General features: G+C 37.2%; 1 protein-coding gene across 16 annotated transcripts in view; it reads left to right on the forward strand.

Moving 5' to 3' along the window:
• The window catches only part of Dis3l2 (DIS3 like 3'-5' exoribonuclease 2), a 339,632-nt gene that overhangs the window by 66,043 nt on the left and 256,888 nt on the right, over positions 1 to 16,701 (forward strand). The gene's annotated exons all lie outside the window — the stretch shown is intronic.

Consider the following 16,701-nt stretch of genomic DNA (forward strand, 5'->3'; position numbering starts at 1 on the left):
CAAGGATATTGTGTCTGCCAAAAACTAAAAAATTCTCTCTCTCTAAAAAAAACACAAAAAAAACCAAAAAAAAGTAAGTTCCTCAACCTAATGGAGAACACGTAAGAGATATTTAGAACAAACATCTCTCTTAAAGGTTAAAGAGCTCATTCCTCTGAAATTGAAGTAAGAATGTCCTTTCTCATCTGTTTTATTCAGCATTGCACTGGAGATCCTAGCCAGTACAAAAGGGCAATAGAAAAAAACAAACATATTGCTTGGGAAAAAGAAAGTAAAGAGATTTTAATTCTCAGACCATAGGATTTTCTATGTAGAAACAAAAAGGAAAAGACATCAATTAACTTGACTTCATCAAAATCATAAATTTTTGCTCTTCAATAGACAAAAAATTAAGACAGGCCACAGATTTGAAGAGAAAATGTCCTTTATTTAATGACATTTATCTAGAATACAAAGAAATCTTCTAACTCAACAATAACAGTTACCAAAAGCATTAAAATATTTAAACAATTTCTTCACTAAAGAAGATATATGTTGGCAAATAAACATTTGAAGACATTCAGCATAGTCATTAAAGAAATACAAAGTAAAAGCATATGATACTGCTATATGTGGTGGCACACACTTATAATCCCCAGTTACTCAGGAGCCTGAGGCATTACAAATTCAAGATCAGTCTGGGTAACTTAAACTCTGTCTCAAAATAAAATGAAAAAGACTGGGGATGTAGCTCAGTGGGTTTAATTCCTAGGTTCTGCAAAAAGCAAACCACAACAATAATCACCGTCCCCCCCAACCAAAAACACCAAAACAAAAAAACCACCACTGCTGCCAACAGAACCATGACACCACTATAGACCATTAGAAAAACTAGAGTTAAAAAGACTGACCATACCCAGTGTTGCCAAGGATATTGAGCTCCTGGAACTCACGTACACTGCTGATAGGAAAAATGGTACAGTCACTTTGGAAAATAGTTTGGCATCAGTCTTCTCTAAATTTGGTATATCCAATTAAAAGGGAATACAGCTTAGCAGTAAAAAGTAAATGATAGGGAATGATACTGACCAAATGATGTCATTATATTGTTAATAACAAATCCCATCATTATGTATAATTATAATGCACCAATAAAAAAGTAGAAAGAATCCCTCCCAACAGATGAACAAAACCTAACACAGGAATGTAAGAAATATGAAAAAACAATACGACACCTCCTAAAAATTCACCAGCAGCTGACCCCAAAGATATTGAAGTAGATGAAATTCACACAAAGAATTCAAAAAAATCATTATAAAAATGATTAATGAATTCCAAGAGAACACAGAAAACAACTGAATGAATTAATGAATTAATAAGGAGGTCAGTATAGGTAATGAATGAGAGATTCAATAGGAGATAGAAATATTGAAAAAGAACCAAACAGAAATCTGAGATATAAAACACACAACAAATAAAATCTTCAGTTGAAAATCTTTCTAATAGAGTAAACCATACTGAATCTCAGAGCTAGAAGACAAAGCTTTCACATTCAAATAGGTTTAAAGAAAAAAATAAGTAACCATGATCAGAATATACAAGAACTCTGGGTCAACATTAGACATCAAATTTAAGAATTATTGGAATTGAGGAAGATTGTGAGATGCAGGTTAATGGGCTGGATAAACTCTTTAGGGAAATAATAAGAGAAAAATTTTCCGAACTTTCAGAATGAGATGGGCACCCAAATATAGAACCCCAAATAGACAAGATCACAAAAGAACCTCACCATGACACTTTATAATGAAAATGCCCAACATACAGAACAAGGGTACACTTGTTTTAAAAGCCTCAGGAGAAAAATGTCAGATAATATATAGAGACAAGCTTATCAGAATCACTTCAGATTTCTCAGCACAAACTCTAAAAGGACTTGGAATAATGTGTTCCAATTCATGAAAAAACCTGTCAACAAATACTGCTATATCTAGCAAAACTGTCCTTGAAAATTGAATAGGAAATGAAAACCTTCCATGATAAGCAGAAATTAAAAGAATCCATGACTAATAAACCAGCACTACAGAGCTTACTTAAAGAAATGCGGCATACAGAAGAAATAAAAAACCATAGAGCTCACAAATTAACAAATCTTATTTGAAGAATAAGCAAGTGATAGAAAAAATTAAACATTATAAGTAAATCAAAATGGCAGAAATTAGTAAATACCTCTACAATAACATTGAATTAGTAAGCATCTCTGTAACACCATTGAATGGTTTCAGCTCTCCATTTGAAAGACATAGGCTGGCAGAATGTATTTAAAAACAAGACCTAACTATATATTGTTTACAAGAGATGCATCTTACAGGCAGACAGCCACAGGCTGAAAGTGAAGGAATGGAAATTGATAGACCATGGAAATGGAGCCCGAAAATAAGCAGGAGTAGCTACTCTTACATCTGACAAAACAGACTTCACTAAAATTAATCAGAAGAGACAAAGAAGATCACTTCATACTGTAAAGGAAACAATCCAAGAAGACGATATAACACTAATATGTGTGTGTGTGTGTGTGTGTGTATATATATATATATGAATGATATATATGAATGACACACTACTTTTGAGTTTCAATAAACAAAAATTAAGTCTCAGACCCCAGTACAATACTGGGTGATTTCAACACACCTCTTTCATCATTAGATAGGTCATCCAGACATAAACTTGATAAAGACTCTTTGTATTTGAAAAATATTATAAATCAAATGTAGTTAACAGACATTTACAGACTATTTCATCCAACAACAGCTGGATGCATTTTCTTCTCAGTGGCTCATGCATCCTTCTCTGAAATAGAGCATATTTTAGGCCACAAAGCAACTCTTAGCAAATATAAAAAAAATTGATATAATTCCTTGTGTCTTAATTAGATCATAGTGAAATGAAATTAGTAATCAATCAAGCAAGACCCTATGGAAACTATGTAAACACATGGAGATTAAACAGTAGTATACTTTTGAATAATGAATGGGTGATAGAAGAAATGGAGGGAGAAATTAAAAAAATTCTTAGATGCAACTGAGAATAGTGATATAATATATCAGAACCTCTGGGACACCATGAAGGCAATTCTAAGAGGAAAATTTATAGTCTGAGTGCCTATGTAAGAAAATCAGAAAGATCTCAAATTAACAACCTCTTGATGCATTTCAGGGCCCTTGAAAAAGAACAAGCCAATTGCAAAACCCATGGAAGGAAGGAAATAATTAAGATCAGAGACAAAAATCAATGAACTTGAGAATTTTTAAAAAATGATATAAAGGATTGATGAAAGGAAGATTTAGTTCTTTTTTTTTTTAAAAAAAAATTCTTAGTTTTACGTGGACACAATATCTTTATTTTATTTTTATGTGATGCTGAGGTTTGAACCCAGTGCCCCGCGCATGCCAGATGAGTGCGCTACCTCTTGAGCCACATCTCCAGCCCAAGAGTTGGTTCTTTGAAAAGATAGGACAGATGAGTTCTTAGCCAAACTAATCAAAAAGACAAAGAGAGAAAACCCAACTTAATAAAATTAGAGATGAAAAAGGAGAAATCACCACGGACATCTCAGAAATCCAGTGGATCATTAGGATCTTTTTGAAAACTTATACTCCATAACTTGAAAAACTTAGGAGAAATTAATACATGTCTAGACAGATATGATGTGCCAAAACTGAATCAATAGGATATAGAAAACTTAAACAGATGAATAATTTGTAGTGAGATAGAAGCAGTAATAAAAAGACTTCCAACAAAGAAAAGTCCAGGACCAGATGGATTCTAAGTTGAATTCTACCAAACCTTTAAAGAAGAACTCATGCCAATAATCCTTAAATTATTCCATGAAAGAGAAAGGAATGGAACACTTCTAGATTTATTCTCTGAAGCCAGTATCACACTCCTACCAAAACTAGATAAGGACATATCAGAAAAGAAAACGACAGACTAATATCCCTGATGAACTTAAATGTAAAAATATTGAATAAAGTATTAGCAAATCTTGTTCAACAAATATTAAGAAGATTGTACACCATGACCAAGTTGATTTTATTCCAGAGATGCAAAGATAGTTTATGAAAATCAATAAATGTAATTCATCACATAAGCAAAATTAAGGACAAAAATCACTTAATCTGTTCAGTAGATGCAGAGAAGGCCTTCAACAAAATTAAGCACCTACTTATTATAAAAGCACTGAAGAAATTTAGGGATAGAAGCCTCAGAATCATAAAGGCTGTATATGAAAAATTCAAAGCCAACCTCATAGTAAATGAGCATTTTCTTTAAAATCTGAACAAGACAAGGACATCTTCTCTCACCATTCCTATTTAATATAGTGCTAGAAATTTTAACCAGAGCAGTTAGGCAACAGAAGGAATAAATGGGATTAAAAATAGGAAAGAAGTCACATTATCACTGTTTGTAGATAATAAGATTCTATACCTAGAAGATAAAAAAAAACCAACCAACCAAACAAACAAACAAAAAACAAAACCAGTAAAGACTGCTAGAACTAATAAACAAATTTGGCAAAATAGCAGATAACAAAACCAACATACAAGAATCAGTAGCTTTTCTATATACCAACAATGAATCTCTGAGAAAAAAAAAATCAGGAAAGCAATTCCGTTCACAATAGCCTCAAAAAACCAAACAAACAAAAACCCAGAAATACATAAACCTCCCCCCTGCCCCCTGGAAACAAAACAAAACTCTAGGAATAAATCTAATTAGGGAGGTGAAAGACCTCTAAAATGAACACTATAGTACACTGAAGAAAGAAATTAAAGAAGTATTTAGAAAATAGAAAGACCTTCCATATTCCTGGATAGGCAGAATTAATATTGATAAAATGGTCATACTACCAAAAGCAATATACATAGCCAATGCAATCCCCATCAAAATACCAATGACATTCTTCATAAAACTAAAAAAACGCAGTCCTAAAATTCATTTGGAAGAATAAAAAACCCAGACTAGCCAAAGCAATTCTAAGCCAAAGACTAGGCATGGAGATACCATTTGACCCAGTCATACCACTCCCCAGTATTTATCCTAAAGAATTTAAATCATCATGCCCATGTTTATAGGAGCACATTTCACAATAGCCAAACTATGGAACCAGTCTAGGTGTACATCAACAGATGGATGGATAAAGAAAACATGGTGTATATACACAATGTAATTTTATTTGGCCGTAAAGAAAAATGAAATAGTGGCATTTGCAGGAAATGATGGAACTAGATATCATCATGTTAAGTAAAATAAGCCAGACTCAGAAGGCCAAGGATTATAAGTTTTCTTTCATATGCAGAAGTTAGAGAAGAAAAAAGGAAAAGAAATGTGGGGTGGATATTATGATAATCAAAGGGAGATCAGTATAGGAAAGGGAGTAGGTGGTAGGAGGTTGGGAGAGAGGAGGAAAGTGCTGGGGAATGATATTGGCCAAATTATTTTGTTACATTGTGTGCATGTATGAATATGTAGCAGTAAATGATATATATATCATTCACACACACACATATACCATCATTTGTACAATTATAATGCACCACCACTAACAAAAAAAAATGTGGGGAAAAAAAGGATGGCCTGCTTGATATGGTCTACAAATAGTAGTTTACCAGCTTTTAATCTCAGAAATCTTTACCTTTAGGTCTAAGATCCACTTTGTATAAAACTTTAAATGTGAAAAATATTGTGGAAAGAGAGAAGAAAAGCAAATGAATGATTGACATGTGTCACAACATGAATGAATCATGAATCTCAAAATAATTATGATGGGTGAAAAAAGACAGGCATAAAAGAATACAATCAATGTGATTCCCTTTATATAAAACTCTAGAAACACAAACTAATGAATAGTAACAGAAGGCACATCACTGGTTGTCTAAGGTGGGAGTAGGAGATACATGATTCCAAGAGGTCCCAAGAAAACTTTTGGGGATGATGGAAAGTTCATTATCTTGATGGGATTATCCTGATTGTATTTGTCAAAACTCATCACATTGTACACTTTAAATATATGTAGTTTATTGTACATTAGTTTCACCTCACAAATTTATATATATATATATAAAAAAAGAACCTGAAAGAAAACGAAAATGTTTGCACAAGAATATGGAGTTCCAAGGAAAAGTGGAAATTAGGGTCATCCGCATATGTATGGTGTCCAAAGCAACATTAGTGGATGAATAATCATCTGGAGCCACAGCTAAAGAAGGGAAGATGGTGGAATACTCAATTCTTGAGCAGGCCAACATTTAGAGGTCAGGTGATAAAGGTGTGGAGATGCCCATGTCCTCCTCTGCAAGGACATGAACCATGATTGCCAAATTTCAGCTGTGCCTGGCCTATAGGAGTCTAATACAGTCTGAGGATTCAGGCAGCAGAGGTCTAGTGAAATGGAGTTGACAGACTTCAGGCTCTTAGAGTCCATGCTCTCTGTTGAAATATAGGGGACATTTGTTTGCTTCTTCAGACCTGTCTGGACTGGCTGGTAAGAGAAAGTGAAATGGAAAGAGTTAACAGGAAAGAGGAGGATGTTCATTGGATTTGGTTGTCCTCAGGAATAAGAAGGGAGTAAGAACCAAGTCCAACAAGGGCAGAACCAAGGACTATTGGTGGAAGAACCTATCTGCTAAAATCTATAATGCTTCCCATATAATATTTCTGCATTTCCCTATGGTATAAAATTTACTTTCCTGTCAGCAGCAAACTTCTTAAAATATAAAAGACCTATGTGTCCTCTGGACTGGTCTAGTCTGAATGTTGCCACCCGCTAGTCTCATGGAAAGAAATACTCCAGAGTATACTCCACAGAATAAACTGTATCTTTCAAGTCAACAGGAAAATGGTCTGATTCTCTGAATCTTGGGTGCTTCTTGCTGGTCCCAGACATGGTGTTAGAGCTCAAGCATAAGATGTCATACACCTGTATTCCCAGCTACACTGGAGGCTGAGGCAGGAGGATCACAAATTGAAAGTCAGCCTGGGCAACTTATGGAGACCCAGTCTCAAGTTAAAAAAAAAAAAAAAAAAAAAAGGACTGGGGATTTAGTTTTAGTGATAGAGTGCTTCCCTGAGGGCCAGGTTCAATCCCTAGCACTGCAGGTTTGGAAGGGAAGGTGCACTGAAAGTGCCAAATTTTGTAGTGAGTATGAATCAGAGGATTCTGGAACCTTCTTGCTTCCCACTACCTGGCAGGTGGGCCCTGTCCAATTGGCATGGACACCGAGAAGGAACTACACTGGTAAAGGAGCCCCCATTTTTTGAATTGCTGGTAAGGGGGTGATGTAGGGGAAATGACTGCTCAGGAACTGCCTTGGTGTGTGCACGGGCCTCTTTATCTTTCAGAAGGTTCTTGATGTGGAGGACACCACAGTTTCCTTTGTTTAGGTCTATAGAGCTCCTCAGGGTTTTCACAGTGGCTGCCTAATGATGGTTTTTTATCAAAATTGGTCCCTTACGTATTTCTCTTAGGCCTCATTGATTCAGGTGTTTCAAGCTTCCCATTCTGAATGGGGAAGCTCTATTGTCTGTAGCCCATCTATGACAGTTGTTGGTGACAGGTCAGATGGAAGAGAATATTTAGACTGTCATTAAGAATCTTTGACACCCAGAATATAAACATCTCAAAGCATACTGGCCAATTGTCTTACAGGTTTGTTAGACAAAAGTGTATTGTTATCAAAGGAATCTGTAGTCAGTGGTTTGAGCAATGTGAATTAATAGCATTATTCATCTTTGATTCTTTATGCTTGCTGCGCTCAACCCTCTTGGGTATGTAAACTACAGGGCCTTTGGGGTTTTAGAAAAAACAACTGTTCTTTTAGTTATAGTAGTAAATAGTCAATTTATTTCACAGCATGCTTTTTGGCAAAATAGATAGCTATAAAAGTATCAAGCTGTGAGACAATAATAAAAAATAATTTGCTCTTATGTAACAATTTTAATTTGAGAATTTGTCCACATTTTTAGTGCATATATTACAGATGTCTAATGAGGGACAAGTGAGTTTCTCCATTTTGCCAATTGGGAAATTAAGGTAATGTGAGAGTGTGTGACTTGTTTGAAGCCTCAGTGTTTTTGGCAGGACCAGGGGCAGAATGCAGAATTCTTGACTTTTAGTTTAATGCTCTTTTCCTCAGGTTTTTAAATGGAGGACCATGTCCCCAAATGGCTAGGAAACATTGATCCTGATTCTGCCTGGAGTAGCGTAAGGATACCCAGGGGCTTCTGACTTTCCACTCATCCTGCTCTGTGCTAGATCCCCAAGATACAAACAGAATGGATTCCAGGCTTTGCCCTTAAGGAGCTTGTGGGCTAGTTGGAAGGGAATGGAAACAATTATGGTAAGGTTCACAGGATGGTAACAGAAATACACGTGGTAATATGAGCACCAACTCTCTTTGAGGGTATTAGTGAAGGTTGCATAGAGGAGGTCACATTTGAACTGGGGTTCGAAGGCTGAGAATAGAGAGCTTTTTTTTTTTTTTTAATGTTTTTGTTCATTTCAGGGTGAGAATAATTTGGACTGAGAATGATTTGGCCAAAGAGCATTGTGGAAAGGTCAGGTTTCAGGGAATAATATACAGATGGGGGCACACTTTTCCTGCCACACGGTGGGCCGGGTGCTGTGACGCCTCTATGAACTCTTCCAGACACAAGGAAGGACATGCGGTTCCTTCTTGTTCTCAAGACTCTGCCCTGGTGTGTGGGGGGGACATTGTCCTTGGGTCCCTTATATAGAGACTTCTGGAATATTGCTCCCTGTTCTTCTATTTGACATTTAGTTGACCTTCATCCTGCTTCTTTCATTCTCTTCCTTGCCTGCCTTTCAGATTTGTCTCCCATAATAACCATTACACAGCCTTGGCCTTCTCTCTCTCTCTCTCTCTCTCTCTCTCTTTAGTATACAACACACACACACACACACACAGACACATTTTAAGTTGTTTATAGACCTTTATTTTATTTATTTATATGTGGTGCTGAGAATCGAACCTAGTGCCTCATACATGCCAGGCAAGTGCACTCCTGCTGAGCCTCAGCCCTGCCCTTCTCTTTTAACCACAATAAGTTCCTCGTATTGTTTTCCTTCTCTTCATATTTTAGTACCGTACACTGCAAATAAGCATGTGTAGACCCGTGGTACTACTGTGATTGTGTCTTGGTGCTTACTGTGTGCCACACACTGTATTTGGTGCCTTGCACTGTTGTTTAGTTTGCTGTTTTCTGTATCCCAATTTTATGAATGAGAAAACTGGGGCTTAGCTTAAATATCTTACCTAATTAGGGAACATATAACTAAGGAATAAAAGAGCTGGGATTTAGATTTTCATGTCTCGATTTGATGATCTCATCAATACGAGAGATTTATGTGATCTATAGATGGGTATTGACAGGTATCATAAAAATTTGCACAAATTTAGAAAACCATGTATCTTTTTTTATTAAATAATGTCTCAACTTATCAGTTGAAATGACCAGAGTACTAGTGTTAGTCTCAGAAAATAAATAATTTAGGGAGAATTGCTTGGAGTTTTTTAGTTGTATGGTGGTACTGGGGAAGGTGGGATAACTTCTCAGGGTGTTGTGAAGGCAGGGGTAGAAATGAGCCAGATTCTTACCCAACATCTATCCTAAATAGTGGATCAAATGCTGAAAGAGCTGACCTAGAGGTGATAGCTTGTTGGTCAAGGCAGAATCAAAGGAGTTACTGACCCAGATATCATCGGCTCAATGGCAACAGATCCCAAATTGATGTGGCACAGATATTCAACAGGCAGGTAGGCAGTTGTTGTATAGGAGGAAGTTGGTCCTTCTGGGGCTGTTTGATTTGGCTAGTTCTAGAGATGGAGACCGTCTCACAACAAACACAGAGAGAGACAGCCACTGTGCTGGGAGTCAAGGAGAAGTTTGTTCTCACACGAGGAGCATTGATGTAGCTATACAGGGAACAAGAGCCAAAGCAGACTAACCTGGAGGGATAGAATTCTGGGCTTTTTTTGGTTGCACTAAGGGACACTTGGGAACCCAGGATTCTGTTCTGGTATCTTGACTCTGAGAGGTGGGTTAAAATCTAAGCCCTCTGTAGGCTTGGTCGGAAACCAGGGTGAAAAGTTTAGTTGATATAGCCATGGTGTTTGGCCCAGAGAAAATTAAAGGAGGCTGATGAGAACATCTGAAAATTAGGCTCCATTAGGTAGAACAGTGTGAAACAGAGACCAGCTAGCTAAAGAGATGAATTTCAAGTGAAATTTTTACTCATTGGGACTTAGCCTCTATATTCTTTTGACTGAATGCTGTTATAGTGAGGCAGACTAGAATATACTTGATGTATTGATACCTACTAGAAACCTGTAATGCTAGGGACCTGTTCATTTATCCCACATGTATTTGTTGAGTAGTTATGTTGGACTGAGAGGATAAAGTAGAAATAAGTCAGCCAAGCACTACATTAGCTAAGTCTAAATTTCTCTCAAGACAGGATTGTCTCACTTAACTCATAGCACAGCAAAGTAAGGAGGGTAGATAAGTAGAGACAGTTATTAAATAGTTTCTAACATGTCTGTTGTACAGTTACTAAGAGTACTTATTTTTGTACATTTTTAATACTTAAGCAAGGGAATAACAGAAGCATGGATGAGTATTTTGGAAGAGATTGGCACAGAAAAAAATAACTCGGGTCTGAAAGGATAAAGGAAGTACTTATAGGAGTGCTTGTTCTAAGTTAAAAAAACAAAAAAAAAATCAAAGTGCACATTTAATCCCCGATTTTCAGTGGATGTTCCAAACCTTCTATGGTCACATGAAATTGGTCTAGTACAGTAAATTGTTTCCTTTGACAACCAACTTTTCCTTCAAGTGATTGTTTTAAAGTTTTGTCTTCCAAGTTCTTCTTTAAATATGCACCCATCATACTAGATTATATTTAATCCAATCTCTTATATAACCGCTATCATTTTGGATTGTTCTCAATTCCAGTGGAATTAGGATTTCTTAGAAATGTTTGGTTTCTTGGCCAATATGGCAGGCCCAGAAAGGACTTGGAAGGTTCTTAATGATGGGAGGGCAAGATCTTTGGTGCCTCCACCCGGAGTAGCATGGTAGGTAAGGTATATCTATCACCATGATCAGATTTTCCAAAGATTGTTATATACACAAGCCTATTTTTAACAGTCATTTTTTCTTCTTCATTATTGCCAGCTCTGGGATCAAGTACTTCAGGTTCTTGCTTGCTTTAAACATGTCTTCAGATCTGTGTAATTCAAATTGAAATGTCTGAAATCAGGACTGTGTCATTTAAGTATGGTGTAGCTTATTTGTGCTGGGAAACTCCCAATTAATATTTTAGGATTACTTGCTAGAAATGTAATTCATTCCTTCTTAATTCCCTGGAGTTGGTTTGTGAAAGCCACATTCATTATAATGAATGAGTTAATGTAAATAAAATAGTTATAGTAAAGATGGTATATAAGTGTCAAGAGATGTCAGTTATTTCTATTATTATTCTTAGAAATTGTGACCGAGTGCTAGTTGGGCCAAGATCACATAATAACTCAAGTTTAGTATTTCTAGCTCTTGAATTTACCACCGATAACATTTACTCACAGGAGACCGAGAGTATTATAAATTGTTGCTGTCTTAATATGTGTTTCATTGAATCATCAAAATACTGAACAGTTATGTGGTCAGGTTACACTGTGAGATGATGTGGTTTATTTCTTGCTCGTGCTCCTTGGCCTGCAGGATCACCTAGGGCCTTGACTTTGTACTGTTTTCACTCCAAAGCTTGGGATAGATGGAATAGGTGCCATCAGAAGTATTCCCCTTTTTATGGCAGAAGGCAATAGAATCAAAAGGTGTCAAATTTAAAAAGCCTGATCCTAAAATGGTGGAATCATTTTTGCTTATAGCTCATTGGTCTTGTTGAGTTATCTGGCTCTACCCAACAACAAGAGGGCCAAGAAGTGACGTCCTAACAAATATCTCAAAGTAGGGGTAGCAGGATATATCTGGTAAATGGCAGTAATGAGTATCATACTGGATTGATTAGATTGATTATATGTTGCATCTGAAAAGCTTTTGCCTGTGGTCATGGCAAGAATCTCTATATCACTTACTGAAAATTCATCCCCACTATTGAAAATAGCATTCAGAAACACCTGAAAATGATCTAGATGGGCTTAAGATTACCCTCAGTTATATAATTCTTGCTTTGAACTATATTGTGTGATACAAAGTAAATTTGTTTTAAAATTAAGTTAATGGTGCATTTGTGCAGTTTGTGTAAGTAAAAAGCAAAGACATTAGTTTTTTTTTTAATTGTTTATTTAATTTTTTTTTTAATGTGGTGCTGGGGATTGAACCCAGTGCCTCACGTGTGCTAGGCAAGTGCTCTACCACTGAGCCACAACCCCAGCCCAGAACATTAGGTTTTAAAGAAATGTACTGGCATTTATTTTGTAATATTCATAAACCATAAAGAATTTATCATTAGAAATGATATTAGCCAAATTATATTGTTATATTGTGTGCATGTACAAATATGTAAAAACAAATCCTACTTTTAAGTACAATTATAATACATCAATAAAAATATAGAAAAAAAGTTTATGATTAATAATAGTATTGTGATGTGGCTGTTTGCTATGGCTATTGTTTAAATTCTCATTTTTTATATAGAATATTTGATAGATCTGTCTTATCCCTTATTTATAGAAACTAGTAATGATTTAGGACATATATAACTGTCTTATGAATTTAGTTAGTATCATGTACAAAGGCAGGAATATTATGTAGAAGGCTGTAGAGACTTGAGAAAAAATGGTAGATTTGAAAAACTACATGTATTGTATTTCGGAGTTTAAAATTGCAAGATAGAAATATAAAGTAGCAAGGATGAGGCCAGGCTAATAGATAGAAAGGTAGGGGACAGTGTCACATCCATGTCTTACTATATAAGAGAGTTAAGCTATTAATATGTAAGCACAGGGAACCGTTGGCTTTTGAGGAGGGGTGACAATTTGTATATTAAAATATTCTGGGGGTGGAATAGAGAGGATGGGAACAATAAAAGGGTACAAAATTGGTGGGAGACTGACAAGAAATTTTTAGGAGAGTCTCAATGAGAGATGATAAAGTCAAAGAGGCCTTGAGGAATACCAGGGGGGAGATGAATTGAAGACCGTTTAATAAGATTGGACACGGAGAGTGAATGTAGGAGGTGGGGGAAGAGGAGGAAGCTGGGCTCACTCCAACATCAGGCTCAGCTGATTGAGGGAGGTTGGCACCATTTGCTTAGATAGGCTCTAGCAGGGGGCTTGTTTAGACTTGTTGAGTTGACGTGCCTGGGGACATATAAGTTTATGAATTGGAAGGGATTAGATATTAGGATTTGGAGTTCAGGAGTACGATCTTTGTGAGGGTAGAGACTTGAGTGACTTCAGTGGCACTTGAATAAATGGATGTTTTAAGGAGAGAGAAAAGAAGGATGGAGCCTGAGGAACACTAAAACGTAATGGGTATGCAGAGGAAGGGATCAGTTAAGGGAAGTGAAGAGTGGTAACCAGAAGGGAAGGACACCAGATGAGAATGTCACGGAACCTAAGATGGGGAGTATTTGAAAGAGGCTGGAGTGTCCTGTTGCTTTTAGATTCAGTGAGACGTTTTCTTGAGAAGTTAGATTTCACTGATACAGAGCATTGGTGACATTGGTCAGAGCAGGTTTCAATGCACTAGAGGAGGCAGGCACCAAAGTACACTGAGTAAAGGAGTGCATGACGTAGACTGAGCAAGGGTAATGATTTAAGAATAAGAACCAGAGATGATGGTTGTTTGATATAAGAGGACTTGGACTTAAAAGAATGTCTTAAGTCAGGTTTCTTAGAGGCAGAGGTAGAAATAGAGATTCTTGCTAGAGTAATCTGGGGGTGTGGAAGTCTGATGTGTACCACTTAAAGTTTAATTAGATCACAACAGATTCAAAGTTAGAATTTGAGGACAGAACATTAAGAATGAACTAGACATAAAGCTAGAAGTTGGGAACCACTTATAAGAGAGTGGCTTGACAATGAAGTGCAGAGCTGACGGTAGAAATAGGCATGCTCAGAAAACCAGAGGTTTTAATAGCAAATATACCGGGGACAATTGACCAGGAGCAAAGAAATGTTCCTCTGGTGGTTTTTGGGAGAACAGGAAGATCAAGAAGCAGCAGACGTTTCCTGTAAAGACCAGATAGTGAATGTTTTAGGCTCTGTGGTCCATATGGTCCTAACACAACTACTCAACACAAAAGCAGCCATAGACTATATGTAAACAGATGAGTACAACTATGTTCTAACAAACTTTTGTTTTTTACAAAAACAGCCGGGTTTGGTTGTTTGCTGTGGTTTGCTAAGCTCTGTTCTAGAGGCATAATTAGATGTTGTGAAGTACCTTGCTGCTGCTCTGTCTTGGAACCCTGTGAGCCTGGACACAGACTTTTTATTCTCATCTCTAACAGAATGCAAACTGCTGGGAAATCCATTTCAGTATTTCAACCTCATAGTTCTTGAGCCTTTAGATTGTAAATCAGAAAACATTAAGCAGGCCATTCTCATCAGGTTCTTGGAAATTAGTTAACTGAATTCTGTGTTTTCTTTTGTAGAGTTTTCTCTTTAATGATGTGAAAATGTTGAGTGTAAAGTGTGTTAGGAATTCTAGATTTTTTTTTAATTTTAATTTTAAAAATTTTTTAGTTGTTGATAATTTATTTCTGTGTGGTTCTGAGAATTGAACCCAGTGCCTTACATATGCTAGGCAAGTGCTCTGCCACTGAGCCACAACCCCAGCCCTTTAGATTCTTTGTAATCAGGTTACAAGTGGATATTGCAGATGAAAGTCTAATATCTTTTGGAAACAGTTGAAATTGAAGAGAGCACATTGTCTACTTTAACTTTCTGATCTGGCTTTCTCCTTACTGGTACTGTTTTAGTTTCTCATTCTGTTTCTTATTCAGGATCCCTAAGCTTTACCTTCATGCCTCAGACCTTTCTGTCATTCACTTGAGCAATGGTAGCATGAATTTCTGTTTCCAGTGATCAGAGAGCAGATAAGTAATTCTACACTCAATCCTTTTAAAACCAAATGGAGACCAGTTGTGTTACTAGAAAAACTGTCAGGGTACAGGATGTAGTAGAGAAGGACAGTAATAGTCAGCTGAAGGTCAGTGCTTAAGGCAAGTGACAAAGGTTAGTTCAAAGGGATACAAACAGGATGTGAGTTCAGAGTCCGGATGGAGGAGATTTCTGAAAGGTTGGAATCAGGAATGAAGGAGCTTTCTGGCAGGTAGGAATAGAAGAAATGAGAAAGACTGAGAGAAATGGTTTGGAACATAAGCTTAAGCAAGAGAGGTGACTGATCCACTAATGCTGCTCCTCTGTTGCACTTGTGTTGAGTCAAGCACCATGCTAGGGCTTAGGAATACAGTAATAGGATCCCTTTGTGCAGCTAAACCACAGAATATAGAAAATGACTTCAGAGACAGCTCAGTTCTTCCAAGAGTGGTACTTAAATAGTGCCATTCTAGATGGAAAGTGGAGAGATTAGTTTCAAGTATTGGATACCTTAGTGTAATAGGGCTAATTCTCCTGAGGAACTTAGTCTAGAGGTGCTACAAGAAAGTACATGGTAGAAAATGTTGGGTTGTGATGGAGTGCATACTAGGATATCCATCAGGCCTGCTGAGGTCTGAGAAATGCTTTTTGAAAAGAAAATTTTGGGAAGAAATGAAGTCTGAAGAGGAAAGTATTAAGCACACGGAGAACTAGCAAAGAGGATGGAAAGGAGAACCTAACCTGCTAGCTGGAGTGGAGATTATGAAGGGAAGAGTAGTGGCCAGAGTCCTTGTCAGCTCTGCTGGAGCTCCTTTTCTCTGGATACTGGCCAAGGCAAGTTGCAGACTTGAGGACCTGCTGGTGCTCTCAGTTTGTTTTGTGCTGCTATAACAAAATACTTGAGATTGAGTAATTTATAAAGAACAGAAATTTATTCCATCGCATTTTTGTGAAGGCGAAGATCAGGGTTGTGGCAGTTTCAGTTGTCAGGTGAGGGCTGCTTGCTTGATCTAGAGGGGAGGAATGTTGTGTCCTCACATGGCAGAAGGCAGAAGGGCAGGCAGGCAGATTGCTGCATGCTGTGTGGAGCCTCTCTTATGAGGGAGGAGGAGCCCACATGAGGGCTCCTAATGCTCTCCCATCAGCAACATCTGAAGTTTGAAATGGACATGTTCAAACTATAACACCCATTCTTCTGAATGGCCACTAAGAAGAACTGGTGCTATCACAACCCTTGGTGCCTGATTGTTTCCTGACCCTGAACATTGGTGGAGTGAGGTCTCATTGTAATGCGCTATAATGGTGTGTCTTCAGTCTATGAACACCGTGATTGCAGGTCCTCTGGGATGAGATCTAGCTGTCTTTTGAAAGTAAGCAGTTTGAGTTTTGGCAAACTGGATGAATTGACTGGATGTATTGACTTTGGAACTTCTGCCTGTGCTTTCTTATGTGCACTTGGTGTGTTGGATGTGGTATTCCCTTTGGAGTCATCTGGGTGCTTCCAGCTCAAAGTGTGATGTGTGTAGCAGCAGCACTAAAGAATCTCAGACTCTGCTCCAAGACCCACTAAATGAGAATA

This window comes from Ictidomys tridecemlineatus, chromosome 7, assembly GCF_052094955.1.
Source record: "Ictidomys tridecemlineatus isolate mIctTri1 chromosome 7, mIctTri1.hap1, whole genome shotgun sequence".
Taxonomy (NCBI): domain Eukaryota; kingdom Metazoa; phylum Chordata; class Mammalia; order Rodentia; family Sciuridae; genus Ictidomys; species Ictidomys tridecemlineatus.